Source organism: Mustela nivalis (assembly GCF_964662115.1).
Source record: "Mustela nivalis genome assembly, chromosome: 12".
In the NCBI taxonomy this organism is placed as follows: domain Eukaryota; kingdom Metazoa; phylum Chordata; class Mammalia; order Carnivora; family Mustelidae; genus Mustela; species Mustela nivalis.
This window is the reverse complement of record NC_139031.1, coordinates 30,188,785-30,213,114: the sequence shown is the minus strand read 5'-3', so window position 1 is coordinate 30,213,114 and position 24,330 is coordinate 30,188,785.

Here is a 24,330-nt window from a genome sequence, read left to right as displayed (position 1 = left end):
GTTTTTTCTCTATTTTTTTTTAAAGATTTTATTTATTTATTTGACAGAGAGATTACAAGTCGGCAGAGAGGCAGGCAGAGAGAGAGAGGAGGAAGCAGGCTCCCTGCTGAGCAGAGAGCCCGATGCGGGACTCGATCCCAGGACCCTGAGATCTTGACCTGAGCCGAAGGCAGCGGCTTAACCCACTGAGCCACCCAGGTGCCCCTGTTTTTTCTTATTTATGTTTATCTAACTTACTATAGTCTCACTCCAAGGACCTTATAATAAGACACTAATATTTTTCCTGCCTGACCTTTTGCTTTTATTTATGTTAGGAGTCCACACTACATTTTTGCTTATAAACAGTGAATTATATTTTATTTACTCATTCATTTTTATATTTTAAATATTCTTTACAAAGTAAAAATTTTATATAGTTACCTATGAGATATCATTTCTCACATTCTTCATTCCTTTGTGCAGATCTGCTTTTTCATTTAGTATCATTTTTCTTTTGTCTTCAGAGGGCGTCCTTTAACATCACTTGTGCAAGTATACTCCTGGCTGCAGAATGTGCTCCCTGGAGTGGGGGGAGGTGGACCACAGACCCTCTCTCCACTGCCTGCCACAGCACAGTGCTTGCACGTCTGAGTCTGTCATCCTAGCCCTTCAAACCCTTATCAGGACAGTTCTGTGATCTTTGTTTCTCGCTTTGTGAAGTCTTTTCTGTTCTTGAATGGGAAGACTCACTTTTACTCATCAAACATTTTACTACAGATTTGTCCATAAACATGAACTCCTTTCTTTCCTATCAGAAACTAGAGCTTATAGAAAGGCAAACACCAAGGGTTGTTTTCTGTTGTGTCTTTTCCCCAGAATTCTGGGTATTTTAGAAATTAATTAATTTTTAATGAAAGTATATTGATATTCAATATTATATTAGTTTCAAGTGCATAACATAGTGATTCCACATTGATAGACATTACAAAATTCTCACTGTGATCTGTGTGCTTACTATTTGTCATCATACAAATGTGTGATTTGGCATCCCTGTGACTTATTTATTTCCTAACTGGAAGTTCATACCTCTTAATCTCCTTTATCTGTTTGCCCTGTATAAAGCACTCATGTGACTCAACACCAAAATAAATAAATAAACAAACAAACAATTAGAATTCTGCCTATATTGCTAAGAGAATCAGTTAGGGATAGAAGGAAATTAAAGAGGAAAAAGGATTTCAGAAATTTTTTCCTACACAAACTATGGAAAGAACCTAGATGTCCATCAACAGATGAATGGATCAAGAAGATGTGGTATATATACACAATGGAATACTATGCAGCCATCAAAAGAAATGAAATCTTGCCATTTGCGACAACATGGATGGAACTAGAGCGTATCATGCTTAGTGAAATAAGTCAAGCAGAGAAAGACAGCTATCATATGATCTCCCTGATATGAGGAAGTGGTGATGCAACATGGAGGCTTAAGTGGGTAGAAGAAGAATCAATGAAACAAGATGGGATTGGGAGGGAGACAAACCGTAAGTGACTCTTAATCTCACAAAACAAACTGAGGGTTGCTGGGGGGAGGGGGGGTGGGAGAAGGGCGGTAGGTTATGGACATTGGGGAGGGTATGTGCTTTGGTGAGTGCTTTTGGTGAGTGCTGTGAAGTGTGTAAACCTGGCGATTCACAGACCTGTACCCCTGGGGATTAAAATATATGTTTATAAAAAATAAAAAAATTAAAAAAAAAGAAATGTTTTCCTACAGTGTATCTTCTTATACATAAAGCACAAGGACTGTGTTTGACATTGAGTAGTGCTATGTAACAATTCCTTTCCTTGTCCATGCCAGTGTCCTCTGAATTGAAAAGGATATTTTCTCTAGATCACTGAAAGACCTTGGTAGGAATTATAAATAAATCAGGATTTTTCCTTCGTAATTCATAAATTCCCCAAATTGAAGTGTGTGGTAACTCAGCAAGGAGAAGGGGTAATTAATAAAAAGGTGTGGTTAGGGCTAATCCTATAGAATAGCCTAGCAAATAAGTGACCAGAAATTTTAATCATCATACAAAGGGTGAGTGGCAAATGAGGTTCAATTATAGTTGTTACTAATCCATGGGGAAGCTGATCCTGGCCTGTGATATGGCAGTAGGAATTTCAAGACAGAGGTTGTAGTGATGGTCAAACATACAGAAAAGAAAGCCAGCTTATAGGAGTAAGTAAGGCGTTGGTGTTCTAGCCAGGTGGGCTGGCATTTATAAGGGGGTCCAGGGTTTGTTGTTGTTGTTGTTGTTTGTTGCTTTGTTTGTGTTTAGTATTGCCCTACTCCAAGAAGAGTGAGACAAGAGAGGGAAGACTATGCCTGTTAGGGTACTTATCCCACATCAAGCCCTTTGCTGGAAATTTTACATAGGGTATCTTACTTGACCTTTATAATCAAGGTTGCTCTGAGCCTTCCTCTAAATATACCAAGTTTGGGGGAGGAGAATACATTTGAAACCTCATTTAAAGAAGGAGACTTTCTTGAATCATTTGAGGTTTATTCAGGCATAGTCTGCTTAAGTCTTTGGTGGACTTAAATCTTCAATTTCTTGGCCATAAGGACCTGTAGATGAGTGGAGCCAACATAGGAACTGAAACATTAGATCCCTCCAAGATGTGGGCATGGTCAGGACACATGGATCCTGGTGGTCACTGACTGCTTCACTGCCACAACTAGGCTGTGGCTCCTTTATCTAAAAGAAATGTCATGGGCTGTTGGGTAGGAGGTCGGACTTCATCTTGAAAGCTCTTTCATTTTTGGAGTATAATTTCTGATACTAGGAGAAATGAAATCCTTGATAGAATAGTGATGAGGATTAAATTAAAATATAAATTAATAACTTGTCATAGCACTTATTAGGCTATTCCTAATTAGCCTCTTTCATTTGCCCTTCTTTGTCCCCACAAAGCTGAGCACAGGAATTCTCAATCTTAGCTACATACCAGAATTACTTGCAGTTGTTTTAATAAAAAGCCTACAACAAAGTTATACCCCGACTCAGTCTGGCACAAGGCCCTGGCATCTATATAATATTGAAAGATTCTCATGGGAGATTTATTTGCAGAGTCAGGGTTAAATACTCCTGGCCCAGCAATGTTGAGGGCTTATTAAATGAATTGTTAGTTAATTGATTATATAGTAATGAATAAAGAGCTATGATGAGGAATTTTGCACACAGAGATATCACGTAACTGAATAGACTTGTGCAGCACATTGTGTCTTGGATAATGACTGTGAAGGAAGAATCTGATATTTTTCAAGTCATTAGCACCTATTATTAGTACTATTGTGGACTAGCCACAGGGCGTTTCAGTATGAAAGTTTCCCTTGTAGGCTTGGTAACTAATAGTCGGTGGAAAGGACATTTTATAACAAAAGAGGGGAAGTTAAATTTTGGAAGAATTAATTGTTTTTTATTTTTATTTTTTTAATTTTTTTATTTTTTTAAGATTTTATTTTATTTATTTGACAGATCACAAGTAGGCAGAGAGGCAGGCAGAGAGAGGAAGGGAAGCAGGCTCCCTGCTGAGCAGAGAAACCGATGCAGGGCTTGATCCCAGGACCTTGGGATCATGACCTGAGCGGAAGGCAGAGGCTTTAACCCACTGAGCCACCCAGGCACCCCAGAATTAATTGTTTTTTAGATATAGGAGCTGTTCCACTGATCTGCACAGTGTGTGCCCTTCCATGTAACATTTGATAACAGTGCCCCAAGAGAATAATCTAAGAAGGTACAAAACCTTATCAAAGACTTAATATTGAAATTAAATACAACTTCAACGACTTATAGAAATGTAATGGTATAATACTGTTTCTTGCAAAGACATAAATGGTCAGCTCTTTACATAAAATATTGAATGCAACTTTAATATTATCTTACTAAATTTATATAGTCATACCAAGCTTTCCTGGAGTTAGGCTGTGGAAGAGGTAGTCCCAGGGCAGATGAGTATGCAACTTCTAGAACACACTTTCATAGATAGATTTTCTTAGTTCAGTGCTCTGGCATTTTGATTTGGTGGCTTAACAAATAGTTGTGTTTGCTGATGATGAATTAAGTGGAAAGAAAGGATTCCAAAAGAGTAATGCCAGGCTGGCCTGTTGTTGAGAGAAAGGAACGGTCTAGGCCCTGTGGCGCTGGCTTTGTAAGATGTCAGTATCTGCTTCTGGGCAGCAGCCAGGGGGAATGAGAAAGAACATGGGAAGATCTGAGCCAGGATAGTGTTCTAGGCTCCGGGAAGTCACTTTCTCAAATGTTACCTCATTTAAGCTCATCTATGTAGCACTGATTTTGTGTTTCCATTTTACTGGGGTGGAAATATAACATTTTGCCCTTTAACTTAAACAAGGCTGCAGTGCCAGAATTTTACACAGCTTGAATCTGGATCAGGTTTGTACAACTCCAAAGCTCAGTACATTTTATGACCATAGTTTACTGACTGCTGCTCAGAGTGTTTCAAGAAAGGAGGTCCTGGGAATTGTAGATGAGTCCCCCATTAGAACTACGGAGAAAAGATTAGTCTTAGAGACCAGGTTTCTTGAAAGTTGATGTCATGCCAGCATATGGCAGCCTGGAATGAGAATGAAGCAGCTTCCCAAATTACTTTAGCACTGTCCTCAGTGTTTTTCAACACACTGCTTACTGGACAAAGTAGGCACAATGCCTGTTCTAATACAGTTGTCAGCAAGAATGGTAAATCACATATAAAGATAAAACAAAAAAACCTCAAGAATATGTGACAATGTATGTGACCTACAGATCCTTAAATGTTTACTGTCTGTGCCTTTATAATAAAGAGAATATTTACTAACCCCTAGTTTATCTAATTGTTCTGTGTCTTTCATTGAGAGGAAGAACAGTTTTCTCCAGGAAATCTGGTGATTTTGAGAGTCTCAAGTCTAGATGACAGCTGAAGTCATTTTTACTACTCTAAACAACAGGTTGGCCCTTGTTTGTATTTGTTAATTAGCTCATTTTCTAATCATTTTTATTTCAAAAAGATTAGTGGTTGCAAATATATGCATATAAAACACAAAGATGACATCAAAAATATTTAAAAGAGAAAATATCTTGGGGCGCCTGGATGACTCAGTTGGTTAATTGTCTGACTCTTGATTTGGGCTCAGGTCATGGTTTCAGGGTTGTGAGATTGAGCCCTACATTGGGCTCTGCACTAGTGTGGAGACTGCTAAAGGTTCTCTTTCTCCTTCTCCCCCTCCCCCAACTTTGCACACTCAAGGGCATGTGCACACATGTGCTCTCTTTCAAAAAAATAAATAGGAATAAATAGAAAAATATTTTCATGGTGTTATTGTCAAATGCTGATTTTTATTTCTCTCAAATTTTCTAGTTGCATGTGACCAAGATTTTCTATAACAGACTACATTTTGTTGTATGAATGGAAGATTGCAGATATAACAGGTTTCTGAAACCTGAGACTATATAGGAAATGAATAAAAAAGTCTAATGTCTTGAAAATCATGGTATCAGTAGAAATAATACTGATTTTCTAAGAAAGACCTTACATGGGTCCTATTCCTCTTTGAAACATTTGAACAGACATAGAACACAATTCATCAGTTTTACTATCAAATTCTTTCATTGCAACAGAAAATTGTTCCAAGTTAATTCTCATGATAAAGCTTGTAATAGTGAATAAAATATAAAGCTAAAATGTTATGTGAATAGAAGTAATAAAAATTGTATCCAAACTCAGCATAAGTTTCAATAAATCATATCTATCAACTCATTTCTCTTGAATATAAGTGAACTGTGATTTTATTCCTCCCTATGGATATTTTGCTAGTGTTTGATAGAGAAAAAGAAAATGTGTGCTATATTTAAAAAGCACAATACAGTGAGGAAATATAGACAACAAATAACTGAATTAAGGTACATATAAGAATGAGATACAAAGTATGGGTTACAAAGAAAGAAAGGAAAGTTGATCCACATATAGCTGTATTATAAAATTAAGTAAGATAGGGGAGGAGGGAATTGTTCATGGTGAGTTGTAGCCAAAGTAATGTTACCATGTCTTTTGAATAGCTGTCAAAGTCAGATATCAATAGTGTGTAGTCTTCTTTGTGCTATTGGATAAGTAAGTGATATGTCTCTGCAGATAGTGTAAAGTAAAAAAAAGGTAACAAGATATTTGGGAAGGAAAATAAAGAATTACTTTTATATTTAAAGGTGATCAGTAGTAATTGGGTTTCTAGGCCTGTGGCTAGAAAAACCCTAGTAATGAGGTAACAAGGTCTGTATTGGGAGAGTATCCTCAGAGCTAATCCCATTCTGGGTTTCTTTAGCATTTCTTTCTGGGTCACCTTTACCAGTGCCAGAAGTTGTGTTTGGGAGCTTCAGCCTGGACTCCAAGCAGGTATTCAACTTGATGTATGTCCTTTTAGAGAATATTGAATATTTTCAGTGGTTTTATTGCTTATTTTTTTAGAAGATGATAATTTACCTTGAAGACAGTTTATAGAAATAATGAAAAATGCCCTACAATTTTTTCCATATGTGCCTACTGTTTAGTCTTCTGTTACATAAGTGAACACACACAAAAAATGTGTTATTCTTACATTAAGTGTTCTTACATTAAACACTGTATTCTCAATAGGTATGATTTTCAGACCTTTCTAATAACAGAATTGAACTCAGGAGTTATCTCCATCCGTATTTTTCCATGAAAAAGTAAAGTTGGTGTCAGTTTCTGGAAATTATTTTTTCTTTTGTTGCAGAAATATAAAAATACACCTGTATATCTTCTGTATACCTACTAATATAAATTCTGTGATCACATTATTTGTAAGTAGTCACTTTTCTGTTGCAGTAGAAATATAGAAATATATATAATATAATAATAATAATGTATAGGAAATTGGTGGCCAGTTTATCATAAAAAATGGAATCTGATTATGCCCCTTATATCCATCAAGAATGTGTTATGTCAAGGGTTATCAATTAGGAAATGATGGGATGTAGGAGAAAGAGCTAAGAAAGGTTATTTTTATAAATCAAATTTCACATATCTTTAAAAATTTTATTTGTTTGACACAGAGCGTACAAGCGGGGGAGAGGCAGGCAGAAGGTGAGGGAGAAGCAGGGCTCCCACTAAGTGGGGCGCCTGATGCGGGGCCCTATCCCAGGACTGTGAGATCATGACCTGAGCTGAAGGCAGACACTTACTTAGCTCATGGAGCCACTTAGGTGCACCCAGATTTCAGATTTCTGTGACCTACATATGTTACTCTTTAGTAATTCTTTTTGATTACTATAGATTTTCAGTCTTTATTTCTTTTATGAAATTAGAAAACAAGGAATGAAATTAGAAGACAAAGGAATCACTTTGGAAATTAGGCTCTGGGCTATTTTCAAAGTAAAATCTGTGCATTAATAATACTACTGGGTTTCTTTTTAATGATGCTGCCAATATATAAAGCATAGTTAGTAGTATGTACTTAATTTACTCTGCAGAGATCTTACTGCCTTCTGTTACCGTAATGTGTTTTGTACCCTTCTTAATGATTGTTATTTGTTTGATGAACTCCTACAATATGGTTGGGGCTTTGAAAACAACCAGTTTTTGTCAAAAGAATCATGTATCCAGCTGAGAAAAAACAATCAAGTTATCATACTAATTGAATTATTTGCGTATGATTCAACAAACATTTAGGAAAACCACTAAATGTCAGAAACTGGGCTGTTGTTGTCACCTGTTTTGCCTGATTTTTATCATTGCAATATCTTTTGGAGATAAATATTGTGTTAATTCCTGTTGGAGACATCCAAACTCAGAGAGGTAACTCTATTACTCTAATGCATGGCATCGTTTTGATTCATTGGCAGACCTTCAAGTCCAGGGCTTTTTCAATGATTTTATAATAATCTGTAATAAATTGAAAAAAAAATTACTGCATGTGCTGTGAGCTTCTTGTCTTTAGAGGAAGGGTAAATGATTAAATTTCCCAGGGAGAGAAGAGAGTTTTCTCTTGGTTGTATTGAAAGAGAGAATTAAACAATCAGGAAAAAATTTGTCCCATGACCTAATGAATATTTTATAGAGAAAATCTTTTTAGGCTTTGAAGTGTGAATCAAGCCACAGAGGGCCAAATGAGGCTCCTGAAAGCATGGGGGAAGAGAAAGCAGTAAAATATAACAAGGTAAAGTGGCAAGCCTTAGATGACCATGGAGACTGTCATCTTTGGAGGGGGGCACTGAGAGGTTGAGTTGTTAGAGCTGGCTGTACTATACAAAATGAGCATCCTTTATCAAGTCTTGATTATTTCCCTGTTATAGCCCAACCAGGGTATCCCCACACACGGGAGATAATTAGTAGTTGCAGATGGCAGACTTTAATCTTGTTTCCTCAACATGCACCAGAATGATGTGCAGACTTCTAGTGAATTCAGAGAAAATGTGGTTCTTAGTTAAATAGCCCTTATGATATTATCCTGTGATGTATCACAGTAATTTATAGAAATAATTAATTGAAGACATAGCTACCCCTACATGTCTCTGAGGATATAAGAAAGTAAGACTTTCCCAACACTACTGAGTGATGTATACATTACGCATATCAAGTTTTTTCAGGTGTTCCACTTCAAGACCTTCCTGCTGCTTCCTGGACATGAACCACTGTCTGTCCAGCAGGATTCTAACTGAACTCTCTCTGCTGAAATATGTTTTTAGCTTTAATGGATTTGTTCAATTCGCTGCTGGAAAGAAGCTGAAAAGCGGATGAAAACTGTATCATTTTCAATTTTTAAAATGGCTTTTATGTTCATGCTAATAAATTTTGAATCCATAGATCATAAGTTTTGGTTTAAGCACATAATTCTTATTTTGTTTACCTTCTCAAGAGTCTTAGCATAAAATGCTACTTTCATCATTCTAGACCCTTAAGAAAAATTACCTGCTAGGTTGAATTAAAGGTAGTTTCTTTCAAAAATATTTTTAAACAAGCCTCTCTTGTTTAAAATCACAAAGCCTTTGTTCACATATTTAAAACAAGTACACAGAAGGATATAAAAAAATCAGTGAAGAGTATGTTTCCCCTTATTCATTACTCTGCATGTTGCTTTATGAGAACTTTTACTTGTTATAAATAGTGCTCTCATGGAAAGCATTTATAAGAGGGTAGCATAGTGTTGCTAAATGTGCCATGCACAGGCCTTGGAATAATTTTTGTTACTTTTTGGTTATGGGCCTAAACATATCATTTAATCTGTTTTAATTTTATCATTTATAAAAGGGGAACAATAACACTTTCAGCTCATTATTTACTGAGTAAAATCTATTTATTTCTAAATAAGAATACATGAGAACTTTAGGATACTATTTAAAAATGTTGATTATGTGTTAATCAGTGCCACTGCTAGTTAACATGGCAGTTGATTCCAAGTTTTGAGAAGAACTTGGGCTTTAGTTGCTAGTTATCAAGCTCAGTGTAAGTTCCTGATACTCTGTGATCTTGCATTAACAGAAGTGAGGGAGGGACTGGGGTTTATTTACTCTGTGCTGTCCATACCTCACCAGGGTATGTGTTTTCTTCTGGAAAGCTCACTTTTGGAGGTCTTTTAATCAAATCAAAGAATGTTTAGGGGCAAACATTGTGCACATTTCTGGTTCACTTATATGGAAATCATGACAAAAAGAGGCATCAGAAGAGTTCAGAATGTTTCATTTAAAGAAGGAAAGACTTAGGATCTAGATTGCTCTTTTTGATTATTCCAGGGACTTGCATAGGAACCTTTAGATTGATTTTGTGATGTTCTGGAGAATAGACCTAGGAAGAAAGGTGGAAATTATGAGGGAAAATTTAATATAACACTACATAATTTCCAACAGTTGAAGCACGTGTCACAATGGAACTAGCAACTTCTTAAGAGAGTAGATTTCTCAAGCTGGTGTGTTTAATGAAAGACTAGAGAGACACTGATGAACTTTTATAAGAGATTAGCCTAGATTATCTCTTGAATGATAAAATCTTTATATACATTTATGGTTATTTATTTTCATAATAAATTATAGTAATATTCAGCTAATTATTCATAAATATCTGTGTTTATTTCTAGAAAATTACAGGTGAAAACCTAATACATTTGTATCATTACAGTGTTCTAGTTTATCCCATTTCCCTAGATAAAGCTTGGAGCTGTAAGTTTCCATATTATTGAAATATTTTTTGTGTTATTGAAAAAAGAATTAATGTTTCTTTCCTTTGTCTTTTTATGAAGTTCACAGAAACATATGAAGATACTCAACATCACTCATCAGGGAAATACAAATCAAAACTATGAGGGGATATCACCTCACACCTGTCAGAATGGCTAAAATTAACAACACAGGAAAAGCAGATGTTGTCAAGGAGGTGGAGAAAGGGGAACCTTCTTGCACTGTTGGGCAGGAATATAAACTGGTGCAGCCACTCTGGAGAACAGTGTTGGGGTTCCTCAAAAAATTGAAAATAGAACTACCCTACAATTTAGCAGTTGCATTACTAGGTATTCTACCCTAGGATACAAACATTGTGATTCGCATGTAACCGGATGTTTATAGCAGCATTATTAACAATAGCCAAAATATGGAAAGAACCCAAATGTTCATCAACTATTGAATGGGTAAAGATGTGGCATGTGTGTGTGTGTCCAGGTGGGTGGGTATGGGTGTATATTGGAATATTACATAGTCATGAAAAAGAATGAGGTAGATGCAGCTAGAGTATACTATGCTAAGTAAAATAAGTCAGACATAGAAAGACAAATATTATATGATTTTAATCATATGTGGAATTTAAGAAAACAGATGAACATGGGGGAAAATGAGAGAGGCAAACCACAAAGCAGACTCTTAACTATAGAGAACAAACTGAAGGTTGATGGAGGGAGATGGGCAAGGATGGGCTAAATGGGTTTTGGGGTTTAAGGTGTGCCCTTGTGATGAGCATTGGATATTATATGTTACATTTGGTGATGAATCACTCAATCTTAAACCTGAGGCTAATATACACTGTATGTTAACTAGCCACAACTAAATAAAAATTGATACATATTCATGGTTAAAATATACATAAGTATGTATGTGTGTGTGTGTGTCTATATATATATGATATTGGCATTTCTCCTGCATAAAATCCTTCAAAGTCTTCCTGTTGCTCTTAGGACAAAGATGGTTCTGCATCTGGCCCTTGCCTCATTCTCTAAGGCATCTACACCCCGTTTCCCCTGGCCATTGCAAGTACTCTCTTTATCTCTCAGACCTGGTATTGTTCCCTCTGCAATAGGTCTTTGAATCTTTTGTCCTTGATTCTTGATGCCCTAATTCCTATTCAGCCTTCTAGTCTGAATTATCACTTTCTATCAGAAGCCATTCTAGACTTCCTTAGCTATATTAGGTTCCTTTCTATAAGCTCTCATCAAACTGCATATCTTTCCTCCAGACTACTTGTCAGAATTTAACTTTTTCATGTTTACTATTTTTTATTATAGCAAATATTAAAATTATACACAAGTAGAAAGAATAACATAATCAAGCCTCATGTTCACATTACCCAGATCCAGCAAGCAACAATTCATGGCAGTCTCATTTCACTGTGACCTCATTCAGACAGCAGTCATATTATTTTCAGACAATTCCCAGTTCCTCTCAAATAATAAGTATCTCTAAATGATACTCCTTTTAGAAAACATAAACTGGACTGAACTATAAATTTCAAGAGGATAGGAACCGTATCTGTTTTCAACATTCATCATACCACAGTATCTAATACAATTTTGAGCATAGAGCAGTTTCTGTGACCTATAAATAGATTTTAATTGAAATATTTTTTCATTTTATGTTACCCTTTTTAGCCTACATTTTTTATTTATATTCTCAATTTTACTATATTTTGTAACTAGAATAGGAATTGCTACCAGAAGATAGCATCAGTCAGAAGCTCAGAGGGTTAATAAGTGTGCCAAATGAATTTACTCATCCTGATTCAACTCAACCTAAAGATTTCCCTCAATGAAAACTTGAAGGATGAATGCCTAACACAACAGCCCTCAAATGCAGTGGAATCAGGCAGAAAGCTTTTGCAAATGCTTAAACAGCATACAAAATTTGTGAAGTGGATATATTAAAGAAATAAAATCCAGGGGTGCCTGGGTGGCTCAGTTGTTAAGGTTCTGCCTTTGACTTAGGTCATGATTCCAGGGTCCGGGGATCAAACCTTGCATGGGGCTTCCTGCTCTGTGGGAGGCCTGCTTCCCCCTCTCCCACTCCCTGTCCTCATGTTCCCTTTCTCACGGACTCTCTCTCTCTCTCTTTCTCTGTCAAATAAATAAATAAAATCTAAAAACAAACAAACAAACAAAATCCAACAAAATGAAATTTAACAAGAAAAATTGTCAAGTCCTATATATGTTTAAAAAAAAAAAACAACTTCATAATTTCTAAGTGGAGACCATGGTTTAATGAGGGCTCTTAAGAAAAAGAAAAAAGGGATTTCATTAATTGTACTTCACTAAAATGTATAAGCTCTCTGTTCAGTTTATTTGCCTACAACACACCCTTATACTCAATAGATACTTATTAAATACTAGATGAATGCAAAAGTAAATGAATGAGTGAACTGTAAGCTCTAACTGCTACAAAAATCATTTAAATCTTGGACAACATTAACAGAATTGCAGGTAATACAACAACAGAGGAGACAGCCCTGGTCTGCTCTCTAACACTGACCAGAACTGTAGTAGGGTTTTTTCTGAACAATGTACTTAGAGTGGATGTGTAAAGCCAGATATTCAAAAGGAGGTTGCCAAAACAGTGATGACACTGAGAACCCAACAGGAATGGCAGAAGATGTGACTGGAGGTGAGGCAGCAGGGTCACTGTGTTTTTTTGTTTGTAGTTTGAAGTTTTTGTTTAAATTCCAGTTTATATACAGTATGATATAAGCCTCATGTATTAATAAATATATAATAAATATATAATATATAAATAAATATATAATAAATCTATAGTACATATAAGTATATATTTTATAAATATATACACTTTATATAAAACAAATATATGATATATTATAAATATATATAAATATTTATAAATATGAAACACCCACATATAAAAATGGAAAACACACACACATATGTATGTGTGTGTGTATATATCTGTGTGTGTGTGTGTGTGTGTGTGTGTATTTATATATATGAAATGGAATATTACATACCTCATCTTCTTTACCTCTTTATCAGTTGGTGGACATTTGGGCTCTTTCCATATTTTGGCCATTGTTAATAATGCTGCTATAAACATCAGGTTACATGCGAATCACGATGTTTGTATCCTTGGGTGAAATACCTAGTACTGCAACTGCTGTATTGTAGGGTAGTTCTATTTTCAATTTTTTGAGGAACCTCCACACTGTTCTCCAGAGTGGCTGCACCAGTTTATATTCCTGCCCAACAGTGCAAGAAGGTTCCCCTTTCTCCACCTCCTTGACAACATCTGCTTTTCCTGTGTTGTTAATTTTAGCCATTCTGACAGCTGTGAAGTGACATCCCCTCATAGCTTTGATTTGTATTTCCCTGCTGATGAGTGATGTTTAGCATCTTTTCATGTGTCTGTTAGCCATCTGGATGTCTTCTTTGGAAAAATGTCTGTTCATGTCTTCTGCCCAATTTTTAACTGGATTATTTGTTTTGGGGGTGTTTAGTTTCATTATAGATTTTGGATACTAATCCTTTATCTGTTGGGTCATTTGCAAATATCTTCTCCTGTTCTGAAGGTCGCCTTTTAGTTTATTGATTGCTTCCTTTGCTATGCGGAAGCTTGTTATCTTGATGAAGTCCCAATACTTCATTTTTGCTTTTGTTTCCCTTGTCTTTGGAGATGAGTTTAGTAAGAAGTTGCTGCCTATATTCTCCCCTAGGATTATGATGGTTTCCTTTCTCACCTTGATGTCTTTCATCCATTTTCAATTTATTTTTGTTTATGGTTTAAGAAAATAATCCAATTTCATTCTTTTGCATATTGCTGTCCAGTTTTCCCAATACCATTTATTTATTGAAGAGATTGTCTTTTTTCCAGTGGAGGTTCTTTCCTGCTTTATTGGAGATTAGTTGAGCATAGAATTATGAGTTCATTTCTGGGTTTTCTGTTCTGTTCCGTTAATCTATGTATCTGTTTTTGTGCCAGTACCATACTGTCTTTATTACTACAGTTTTGCAATAGAGATTGAAGTCTGGAATTGTTATGCCTCTAGCTTTGCTGTTGTTTTTCAAGACTGTTTGGCTCTTTGAAGTCCTCTGTGGTTCCATGCAAATTTTAGGACTGTTCTAGCTCTGTGAAAAAGTCTGGTGGTATTTTGGTAGGGATTGTATTAAATGTGTTGAGTGCTTTGGGTGGTATAGACACTTTAAAAATATTTGTTCTTCCAGTCCAGCATGGGATGTTTTTCCATTTCTTTATGTCTTTTTCAGTTTCTTTCACAAGTGTTCTGTAGTTTTCAGAGTACAGATCTTTTACCTCTTTGGTTAGATTTTTTTTTTTTTAGGTATCTTTTAGTTTTTGGTACAATTGTAGATGGAATCAATTCCTTGATTTCTCTTTCTACTATTACATTATGGTGTATAGAAGTGCCACAGATTTCTGTATGTTGATTTTTTATCCTGTGACTTTGCTGAATTCATGTATCAGTTCTAGCAAAGGTTTTTTTTTTTTTCATATTTGCTTTTTTTGAAAAGATTGCTCTGGATGCTGTGTGATGACAGATTACAGGGTTGCTGAAATGATGCAGGTGGACTAGTTAGAGGCTATCCAGTTTCCCCAAAAAACATCCTTGTTACATTGGCACCCTAAAGCTTTAGCTTCCTTTAGTTTAGACAAATTGCCTTCCCTGTTGATTTTACCACTTTCATATCCTGTAATTCTATCTTCAGCTCTTCCACTATTCTTATGAGTGACGACGTCTTCCTTAATCTTCTTTCTGGAATAGAGTATAGCCTAAATTCTCCAGCTGCATCTACTATCTAGAAGCATTCTTTGCCCAAGATATTTAGTCTGTATCTCATCCTTTTACAAATGTGTATCCCATGAAGAAGCATTTCTTGCTATTTTATTTTAATTGTGGGTCACATGGTTACCAGGTAAAATATAGGACATTCAATTAAATCTGGAATTTAGATAAACAATGAATACATTTTTAGTTTGTCTCCAAATATTGGGGCATACTTATACTAAAGTATAGAGTGTACAGTATTTCAGTTATGTTGGTACTAAACATTATTTTCTGTTTATCAGAAATTTAAATGTAACTGGCCATCCTGTTTTTGTTGTTGTTGATAGATCTGGCAACTCTAGGGGGTAAAAGCAAATGAATTTCTACTAATCCAAACCATGAACCTGAGTGACTAAGCTTTCATTTCATGATTGGTAGGAAAACAGTGATACAGACATAAATCCAAATATGTAGTAAGTTAAAATTGAATATTACATTTGACCATATATAATCATTATTTTTCATATAAAGAAACATTTTTAGTAAGTGGGTGATCAGTTTTTTACTTTAAGTAAGATTGAATAAAATATTTAAAGAACATTGTTTTGGAGGGAAACCTGCCCAGAATCTCACATTTGTTAGGTTCAAACCTGCCTTCAGTAAACACCTCACTTGGACCATGTTTTGTTCTGATTTCTGTTCTTGATTTTCTCTGTTATTATGAGGGGAGATTTATACCACCCCTTGATGGAGAAATGATCCAACAAAAGTTCCTTAGGTATAAAGATATCTCTTTGTGAAAATTCCAGGAAGTTTTGTAAAGTTAACATAAAAATGTCTACTGTTTGCATCTTGCTTCTCTCTCCTTGTACTGTTCCATTTATGTTGTTTCTAAAACAAGCTGGCAACTTATCATATTGAAAAGAGGATGGAAGTTGTGCACTTAAAGAACAATTCAAAGGACATTCAGTGCCTTATTTTAATATAGAAACTATAAAATACTTATGAATAAAACATTTTATTTAACTTGAACATACAGTTTTATCAATGTAGGATATTTTGTAAAGCTCTGCCTCTTAAGCCTGCTAAAAATGAATCATGAGAATGCCAGTCCAGTTTGATAATAATTCTGAGAAGTTCTGTAATGTTTTTATGCAAATAGTTGCTCTTGCTACTCTGATTTCATGAAGATATTATTTATATCACTTAGGTAATACATGGGCATTTCGACTACTTCATAATGCATAGTATTAAAATTGTTACATATCAAGTAGTGCTTTGAAATTTCACTCTATTAGAATACTAGAAATATTTCAATTTATCAATTTAATGTATATAATGTATAAAATGAATTTTAAATGAAAATGAAAAAGTTAATTTTAAATGCAAAGGCAGTGTTAATTTTTTCACTATTATAGAGTCATGGTTGTGATGCTAAAAGCCCTTTTCTGCATTTTGGAATTTAATTTTTTATGGATATTGAACTATTATTATACCTTTAAAATTTTGGTTTCTATATGTGACACTTAAAACCTTGGGGAAACTATAATTATGCAAATGAAAATTAGAGAATCAAAGTAATAGGTTTTTATTAATATAGTATATTTAAGCTTATAAGCAGCTGCCTTTATGGCATCCAATAAGAAATTCTTTTAGGGCTGTGGGGTATAGCATATCTCTCATGAATGTCAGAGATGAGGGAATGAAGATGGATATATCTCAAGGTGGGAATGACTATAATTTATGTGCAATGAAGATTCAGCAGAATTTCTGCTGAATAAGTGGTCTTTTAAGGAGCAAATATTCAGTACATTGGGTCTAGGAAGTGAATTATGAGACAAGTTTGTTATAAAACCAAAACAAATTTTGAATCTTTAAATAAGGATCTGTATGCCTAATGGGTGGGCTCTGTTCACTTGCTAGAGATACATAGTGTCCCTGCAAGTTTTTGGCAGTGTTGGTGATGAATGAGAAATGCCAAAAGAGAACATTGAAAAATTAAACTGACACCAAGGAGGATTATGTTTAAGACACTGTAATGGAGAATTGATAGAAGTACTGTTTTCTGTGTAGACTGAGCATGGCTGAGTTTCATACCTCTCCAAATGAAATTTGGTCAGTATTCCTTTAGAAGAGCCAATCTTAAACAGAATTGGGTTTTAAGTCACTTAAGCAAAAGCCAGTTTGCCCAATGACCACTTTACTTGTTGCTTGTGAATGTATTAGTTTCTGTTGACCGGTTTTCCTTTGACTTCGTAAAATCTTTTAAAGTAATATTTAATGTGTTTCTCCCAGCCATGTGGAAGTAGCTGGAGACCTAGGGACAGTCAAAGAGGGAGATTGAAGGGGAGAGGAGCATATTTTTGTATATAGGTAATTCTTACCAGCATTGTCTTTGTGAATATATTAAATACACTTTTATTCTTTATTAATATATTCCTCATATATATTTATCTAAAACAAAGAATTATTTTATACTAAGTAGAATTGATCTGTTAGAGAATAGATCATTATAAAAATATTTAGAACTTTATGTCACTAAATAGTATGTTCACATGTATTAATACTATCTTATGAATATTTTAGAATATCAACAATTTCATATGGCTCATTCTAATTTTGTTGTTCTGTCCCTCAATACCTGCATGTCCTTCTCTATTTCTCTCTCTCAGCCGCTGTTCCACCTCTTCCTTCCTTTCAGTGTTCTGCTTCTTAAAAAGCTACAATGAAGAGAAAATGAGAAGATATAATTACACTTCTCTATGTGTATATAGAATGTATTTGCATGTTATAATTATATATGTATATTATAATTAGAAGATTAGAAGAAACAGGTGAATTTGGTGACTTACATATTGGCTAGCTTCTGTGGAATCCCACACTGGTTGAAGGAAGCTGTATGCCTGTATTGGCGATTTATTCATCAGGATTCATGATTTTAATGCAAGATTAATTTAGAGTTTTTATTACTATTATGCAAAATTTGTAATACTGCTGTGGATTTGACAGTTTACCCCTCATTGAAAAAAGAGATCTTATGCAATGTGTGGGGCTTGGGGGGTAGGAAAAGAATAAATGAAACAAGATGGGATCGGGAGGGAGACAAACCATAAGAGACTCTTAATCTCACAAAACAAACTGAGGGTTGCTGGGGGGAGGGGTGGTGGGGTTATGGATACTGGGGAAGGTATGTGCTATGGTGAGTGCTATGAAGTGTGTAAACCTGGTGATTCACAGAACTCCACCCCTGGGGCTAATAATACATTTTATGTTAATTAAAAAAAAAAACTTAAAAAAAAAGAGATCTTACACATTAATGCATAATGTATGATTAACTTTCATAGTGCTTGTGTGTATGTGTACAGCCAATATTTACCTAGTGTGATAGGAGAAAGCAAGCTAAAAGAGTGGAGAAAATGCATACTAAAGTAAAGAACATATAGAAAAGTATTCATATTATTTTTGCATACAGTTTATGATTTTTCAAATAATACATGCCACTCATTATGTAAATGCTGAAATTTGAAGAAGGAAATTTCTTTTATTTTCTTTAAGAGGTTTAAGGAAGTATCTAATAAATGTATATATCAAAAGCAGTGTGTTCCCTAATACTTTGTATAGCATGGCCTCCTCAGAGTTTCCCACCCATGGGGTGATTGAGTATACACTCTTGTGCTGAGAACAAACTTGTTTGGTTATCCCAGTGTACATTAAGAATATGATTATATTCTATATGTGACATGATGGGAGGGACACAGGAGACACTGACTAATTGGCCCTAATGATAAATAATTTTGCTTCAGGTTTCAAGGATTGGGTGATCGATCACCTCTTTCATTCTGATAACTCCTAGGAAAAGTCACTGAAAGACTGAAAAAGAGCTGCTTTTTAAAAAAATTCTTAAATTTTTTAAATTTTTATTTTTTGAGAAAATGAGTTACTGAGGGGGTAGAGGCAGAGGGAGAGGGAGAGAGAATCTGAAGTGGGCTCCATGACCAGTTATAGAGCCTGATACTGGACATATCCGGGGATCATGAGATCATGACCTGAGCTGAAATCAAGAGTCTGATGCTTGACTGATTGGGCCACCCAAGCAACTGTAAAAAAAGAGTTTCTTTCTTTTTTTTAAGATTATTCATTTATTTATTTATTTGACACAGAGAGTGAGATCACAAGTAGGCAGGGAGGCAGGCAGAGAGAGGCGGGGAAGCAAGCTCCCTGTTGAGCAGAGAGCCAGATTCAGGACTCGATCCTAGGACCTTGAGATATTGATCTGAGCTGAAGGCAGAGACCTAACCACTGAGCCACCCAGGCACCCCTCCCCCCCAAAAAAGAAAGAGCTTCTTAGTAACATTTATGTATTCTGTTTTATTGAAGTTCACAGAATAAGGATTGTGTTCGAAAAGGTGACTGAACATTGTCAGGGACAACTCCTCTGCTTCCATCACCTGAAGTTATATATGATAGGTAGATGCCCTGAGCAACATACAGAGAAGCTTGTTGTACTGAGACTCATTGGGTAACAAAGGAGGGTATTAATGGGTGAATTTTTTCATTGACTAAACCAGAAATGAAATCTTCTGAAAGAGCTAAATAGTTGGTAGTCTGCTATTTTCTTGACTTCCAGCTCTTCTATTACCTGGCAGTTCATTTTAAAGTCAGGAGGTAAGAATTGACATTGATCATTTCACTAAAAAGAAAAATGCCTCTAATTTGTTAAAACTTTGGTCTGGATGATGAATATACTGAATTGCAAAAAAAAAAAAATCAAGAAAAGGCAATTTGTTCATTTTAAAGGCATATAATTACTTAGATTGACTTAATAAAATAAAATACTCATATTTATTACTAGATAGTAGTGATTCATGAAGCAGTATATTTATCCACCAACCTATGCAATCAGGTTTCAGCTTCCACTGCACGTGCAGTTTTGAATTTACAACACCCATAATATTCCCTTAATGTTTGGTATTTTTTTTTGTAATAAAGGAAATTTGTTATTTCCTATTTCTTTGCTAATTTCTTAGTTACTCTTTATGACCAATGTGGTAAAAGTAAGTTTTAGTTCACTCCCTTTTTTAATTCATCACAAATTTCAAATTTCTAAAATTACAAAAAAAGATCAGTTATTATACTATAATTGTTCTTAGTATTCACTAATGTGTCATTTACAATAATGTCCCAGTGTTTATTTTAGAGAATAATAATCTACTACTAAACAATGACAAATAGAATATGTGTATCAATAGTCAGAAAGGTTATCTTCAACTAAACAGTATATGACTATAATTGTCTAAGGCAATATGCACTGCCACAAAAAAGGTTTTCTTCCAAAGTATTTTTGCAGTTTTGAAACAGTCGTTGCTTCTAGAAAAATAAACCATCAGGTTGAGTTAAAAGATACAAAATTTGTTTTCCCTGTATCTCCTAGTCCTCTGGTTTATTCAGGCCACTCATTAAAAAAAAAATCCAGATGCAGTGTCTTAGCATTCATATACCTTACTTGGAAATGTTCTTTGGTGTTTTACCTAATATCTTTTGTTTTGGGGTAACATAGAATAGAGGTTACATTTAACGGATATCAACCAATGTTTGCCTCCCTCTCTTACTATTATTCTGAGCACTTGCCACTTGCTCTCATTTTTCATTGGCCTGGCCAACTTCAACTCATGCTGGACATCACCCTTTTTGTAAGGTTATGAAGAGTCTTAGATTTTGCTCAACTTGTAAGCTAACAAGTCATTTTGCCACAGTTTCATGGGTACTGGTAGAATATACGAGACTCCTGAATCACAGACACATGCTAGTTTATTATTCACAGTAATATCAATGACCAGAATAATACTGTTTTCTTATGTCAGTTCTTAAGCCCCAGTTACTCTCATGGTGACATGATGAGTACGGTGCATTAAAAGAAAGGAATGCTGAGTTTAGGAAGTCCTAGTCTTACCCAGAGGGCTCTAAGAAAACATGCACAATATTTGTCCCAGAGGGTAACACTATGTTTATTACATTAGATAGCAAATAAAGCAGCTCTCTCCTATGCAGGGAGTTATTAGTTCATATTTCAAGGCTGTGCATTATTCAAATACCCTTGAAAAGTTGTCCGGAACAAAAGGTTATTAGTATCCTGCACCAATGGATAGTTGTATCCCAATAGACTCTTGCCTTCCTCAGTATTTTCTCCAACGATGTCATATCTGGCAGCCTTTTATTGAAGTTTTGGTGATAAAAGGGAGCTAGAAAACAGTTTTTTTTTTTTAAAGATTTCATTCATTTATTTTGACAGAGAGAGATCACAAGTAGACAGAGAGGCAGAGAGAGAGAGAGAGGGAAGCAGGCTCCCTGCTCAGCAGACAGTCCGATGCGGGCCTCGATCCCAGGACCCTGAGATCACGACCTGAGCTGAAGGCATCGGCTTAACCCAATGAGCCACCCAGGCGCCCTAGAAAACAGTTTTAAAGTCAATCTTCATCCACTGTTATTAGCAATTTATTTACCCACCAGAGAGTGTTTCCTTTGTCATGTCCTTTGAATACTTCTCTCATCTTACCATTTTCATGGGGGCTTGTTTTTGCTCTGCTTGGTTCTGTTTATCCTCCTTCTTGGGTTATTTCCAGAAAATCAGAATTTCTCCTTTTAATTCCACAGAGCATTTCAGCTTTCCCTTTGTTTTACCCTCTTTCAAACCACAGCTTGAGCCATAACTGAGGTACTGATGGAGCAGTAACCCACCACACTCAAAGAGGTTTATCAACTAATTTCTAAAAATAAACAAAAGTACCCCCCAAAATAAGACAAAAGGAAACAAAAAGAAATAGAAGGTACCACCTCAAATTCCTATTGAAATTATTTTGAAAGTGAAAAGCACTACATTTAGTGAACCTTGAACTAACTCTCAGACCCCTCTTTGTACTGACAAATAGTTTTAGGCAACTGAGGACAAAGGGTTCTTCTAAACTTTAGCTTTAAGGCATTGTTGTGAGACATATCCTATACTTTTTTGACCTTTTAATTGAGGAAAGGAAATTTACATTATAAACTATTAGTATAAAATAGAACTTTGATGTTATAATGTGGAAATGACCTGTCTCTTGAATAATGTGATCATATAGTCAATTTTGGTTCTTACGTGTTCCCTATCTTGGGAGCCATTTTCTTTTATTATGTAGGTCCAAGAGATATTTTTTTTTCTCTTGCTTGATAAACAGTTTAGGTGGAATTTATTTAGAAAAAAAATCCTTGGTAAAATTACAAAAGAAATTTATGTTACCCAACATTATTGTAAGGTATGTTATCCATATTCAAATAAGTAGGTAAAAGAGAAATTGACTTTTAATATACATATCATGTTAGTGGCTCAGTTGAAAGTAAGATTAATAAGTTATAATTTCTGATTTACTTTTCTCATCATCAGGTAAGGTTTATTTCTTCCAAAAGGCAAACAAAATAATGACAGACTTTTTTTTTTTTTTTTTTTTTGCAACTAAGAATTGAGGAAATAAGGGAAAATGAATCTGGTTTGCAAACTACAGTTAAAACATACACAAGTGAAAAATTAAATTCAAATGGCTTAGGGTAAGTGTCTTTAAACTTCATAAACAAGTTTTGTACATCAGTTAAATGATGGGTGGGTAAAAGCGTCTCTATTTACAGATCTTGGGTATCAGCCCTTTGTCAGTAGTGTCATTTGTGAATATCTTCTCCCCTTCCATGGGTTGCTTCTTTGTTTTGTTGACTGTTTCCTTTGCTATCCAGAAGCTTTTGATCTTGATGAAGTTCCAAAAGTTCATTTTTGCTTTTGTTTCCTTTGCCTTTGGAGACATGTCTTAAAAGAAGTTGCCGTGGCCGATGTTGAATAGGTTATTGCCGGTGTTCTCCTCTAGAATTTTGATAGATTCCTGCCTCACATTGAGGTCTTTTATCCATTTCAGGTTTATCTTTGAGTTATGATGTAAGAGAATGGTCAAGGTTCATTCTTCTATACATAGCTGTCCAATTTTCATTTGGGAAGAGACTTCCTTTTTCCACTGGGTATTTTTTCCTGCTTTGTTGAAGATTATTTGACCATAGAGTTGAGAGTCCATATATGGGCTCTCTACTCTGTTCCACTGTTCTGTGTCTGTTTGTGTGCTAGTCCCATGCTGTGTTGGTATCACAGCTTTGTAGTAAAGCTTAAAATCAGGCAAAGTGATGCCCCCAGTTTTGTTTTTCTTTTTCAACATTTCCTTAGCAATTCCAGGTCTCTTCTGGCTCCATACAAATTTTAGGATTGTTCGTTCTAGCACTTTGAAAGATGCCGGTAGAATTTTGATCAGAATGGCATTGAAAGTATAGATTGCTCTGGGCAGTATATACATTTTAACAATGTTTATTCTTCTAATCCATGAGCATGGAATGCTTTTCCATCTTTTTGTGTCTTCTTCAACTTCTTTCATGAGGAACTCCTCAAGCTCAGCACTCAAAAAACAAAATCACGTCAAAAAAAGGGACAGAAGACATGAATAGACACTTCTCCAAAGAAGACATGCAAATGGCTGACAGGCACATTAAAAAATAAATAGCATTGGGGCGCCTGGGTGGCTCAGTGGGTTAAGCCGCTGCCTTCGGCTCAGGTCATGATCTCAGGGTCCTGGGATCGAGTCCCGCATCGGGCTCTCTGCTCGGCAGGGAGCCTGCTTCCCTCTCTCTCTCTCTCTCTCTGCCTGCCTATCCATCTACTTGTGATTTCTCTCTGTCAAATAAATAAATAAAATCTTTAAAAAATAAATAAATAAATAAATAAATAGCATGGAGGACAAGGGGAGTTAGAGAGGAGAAGGGAGTTGGGGGAAATTGGAAGGGGAGGTGAACCATGAGAGACTGTGGACTCTGAAAAACAATATGAGGGGTTTGAAGCAGCGGGGGGTGGGAGGTTGGGGGAACCAGGTGGTGAGTATTATAGAGGCCACGGATTGCATGGAGCACTGGGTGTGGTGCAAAAATAATGAATACTGTTATGTTGAAAATAAATAAAAAAAGAAACCTTTGATAAAATATAGCATCAATTTAAATTAACATAAAATGAACAGCATTCTCACAATAGAAGAGAACTTTCTTCATCTGATAAAGGATAGATGTAAAAGTCCTATAACAAGAGAAGGTCATCCTTATGCTTAAAAAAATCCAAGAAAATTGAGACAGGATGGTGGGGAAGTAGGAGGAGGCTCCGTTTCAACCTGTACCCTAAAGTGAGCTGATTACCTACCAAAGAACTCTGGTCACCCATGAAACCAGCCTGAGATCAGAATTATACACGTCTGGATCTCTACA